Source organism: Cryptomeria japonica, chromosome 10 (genome assembly GCF_030272615.1).
Source record: "Cryptomeria japonica chromosome 10, Sugi_1.0, whole genome shotgun sequence".
In the NCBI taxonomy this organism is placed as follows: domain Eukaryota; kingdom Viridiplantae; phylum Streptophyta; class Pinopsida; order Cupressales; family Cupressaceae; genus Cryptomeria; species Cryptomeria japonica.
In genome coordinates, this window is record NC_081414.1 from 164,041,395 (window position 1) to 164,044,671 (window position 3,277).

Below are 3,277 nucleotides of genomic sequence, written 5' to 3' on the forward strand. Positions count from 1 at the left end.
TTTTATCTTAACACTTTTTGTTTTCATGTCATTTGAGTGAAGTAGACCACAACTGCAGTTGTTATGGAACCTAGGAAGCTGCTTGAAATTTCATATTGATCAACCTTGTGAGTAAACCATGGCTCCATTGGGTTTGTTGTAACAATGTCAGCACCATCCATGATTAGTCCATCATCATTCATGATTAACAGTAGTGAACTTATCCAATGTCACATAACACCATGCAATGAAACTTAAGACATAACTCATTATTCTTCTGTATGAGGTTTTTTTAACCAAGATTATCATATTTCAGCTTGTGTGATAAGTTTTGGCATGGGAATCAACTAACAGACAACATAGATATTTATCATCAACCTCCTTTTTTTTCACCAAAGGGATAAAAATTTATTAAACACAAGGAGAATTATGGAGCAAGAAAGTAGGTACATAACCTAATCTAATCTCCATTCACGTAACCTAAGAAGGTAGATACAACTAAATAATATTGAAAGAATTTTATATGAAGGGCACTATTAGAAAAAAAACTTATGTACCATGCTAGTCTATGTAGCTACTACTAATTATTGCATATAAATAGATACATGTGCTAGAATGTGTTGAAATAGTAGCTAGCTCGAATAGGATAGGCCCTATAAATGCAACTTGTAATTTGTTCTGACCCTAATTGGGTGATGTAACTTGTGGTCCTATATTGAATGTAACTTGTAATTTGGTCTAAATGTAACTAAGGATAAATATTCAAAAAGTATAATAATTACACTAATACATATATCACTCTCATACCTTCCTTAATTTGATATAAGGTCCCTCTATCCTGTTAATGCATGATAGCCTTGATAAGATAAATGATTGAATGAGAGATAAATGAAGTCTCTCATTCAATCATCTATCCTATTGATAAACTATGATGAACACTTCAAGCTATTGTTCCTTCATTTGATCGATGATCATTCTTAAATTTGTATATATTCAACCATACTTGAAAAGTTCAATCAATGCTTAACTACCGATAATCATCAGTTGTAAATCTCATAGCATAGAATACCGATTGGTATTGATTTACATTAAAACCAATGTACTCTGATTAATATCAGTTAACATATTAACTATGAACACCAATTGTTATCGGGCTTAACCAATGCACTCCAATTAATATCGGATAATATATTAACTATGAACATTTATTGTTATCAGGCTTAACAAATACATACTGATTAGTATTGGTTGTCTTGCATATGATAGACATGTCGATTAAGTATCAGGTGGTTTGTTAAGTGATATACACCGATTTAGGTTTCTATCCTCCTCCTTTGTTGACATCCCCTCCCCCATTGTCTAATATATCTGTGACTTTTCCAACAACTTTTAATATCACAACAAGAGATAATTTTGTATGAGTTTCTTAAAGCCAACTTTATTACTCTCCCTTTGAAAATTTGAAAAAAAAACCATAAACAAAATTACGACAATCCTTTTTTCAAGCATCATCAACTATTCCAGTAATGAATGTCATGATTTGGAGATTACAATTCAACAACTTATTGTAGTTCTAGTAACATTTAAATAATAGGTGACAATGAGTTATACAATCATCATGTCCCTTCTAAATGAAATTTAAATAATAGGTGACAGTGAGTAATAGGACCAGTCATTGGATCCATTATTCCTTGTGGATGTTAGTACAACCTAAGTTTGATGAGATTTTGGAATAGTTCCTCTTGAAAACCCAATTGGGTGAGTATTGTTACAAAACAAAGTTGAAGAAATGACATTGTGTCATGGTGAATGATGTTCTTCCTTGTGAGATCTACATAAATACTCTAGTGACTAAGAACCTCTAATCAGTTTCTTAATTCCCCAAAACTCACCTTCAACAATGAGATGGCTAGCTAGAGACACAACTAGCTTAAAAAAAAATCCCTCCTCCCCAAAATTGCTTGTTTCTGAGGAATTTCAACTTTGGATGTTGCAAAGGTTGCTCACTCTCTCAAGTAGCATCCTCAACTGGTAAGTTCTTCCACTTCACTAGGTACTCTTTGATAGTCCTCCTCCTAAGAGTATGCTCCTTGACATCAATGATAGCCTTGCGAATAAGAATAAGTTTCCCTTCCTCACCCAATAGTGGTAACTCAAAAGATGGAACTACATTGTGTTCCAACACCTTCTTGAGGCAAGATACATGAAAAATATTATGCACCTTACTATTCGCTAGTACCTCCAACTTATAAGACACTTCTCTAATCCTCTTGGAAATCCTAAATGAGCCATAAAACCATGGCTTCAACTTTTTTGATCCATTCTTAAAATTCAACAACTTATTGTAGTTCTAGTAACATTTAAATAATAGGTGACAATGAGTTATACACTCATCATATCCCTTCTAAATGACATTTATAATATATTATGTTTTTATCTTGCTATATGACATTGGTAGCTTAATTACCTATTAGGGGCTCATTGTCATTCATGGTACTACAATTTCATGTGCAATCATACTTGGGAGGCAACGCAATAGCCTAGTTCTTCTTGTATCTACATTATGGAGCAAGAATACTAGTTGTCAATTGTTCCTCTTTTTTAAGGATCCACTTTACCTTTGTTGATTTTTGTCTTTTATAACTTGATATCCTTTCTTGCATAGAATTGTCTTGAATACAAATTCTCTCCTTGCTTGGAAACAAAATGGCTAATTGAAACCACTTCATATACACAAAATGTCTCCTTGCACTGATCGAGCCTCAAAAATGTGACACCCTTGTTCAACAAGGGTTGATACTCTACAACATGATGCCTATCATTCACGAGCTCAAGGTGGTTGCTTTCATGCTCAATAAAAATATGATCAAATTTTTTTGTATTTTCACCACCATTATAATATTATTTTGCTATTGTTGACATCATACATCCTCATGCTATGCTGGCAATTCATTGGGCTCTTCAATTTATTCACTCTTTATATGTTAGTGAATATCTTTAACTTATGAACCTTCAAATAAATCATCATAATTACCCCTTCACTATCTTGTGTTGAATGAAAATCCTTCAACTGGACTGCATTGTATAAGAATTTGGTGTGGATCTTTCATTCTTTCCTTGATTTGCCATTTTTTATTGTTCCACCCTACAATCTTGTATTTGAGGTATGTAAAATAGTTGCTTATGATTATGCTTTTCATGCCATCAAAATTTGAGTATGATTGTCATCATTTGCTTTTCCAAATTCTTCACATGTAACTCCTGAATCAATTTCGTACACACAAAATGATGAAAAATA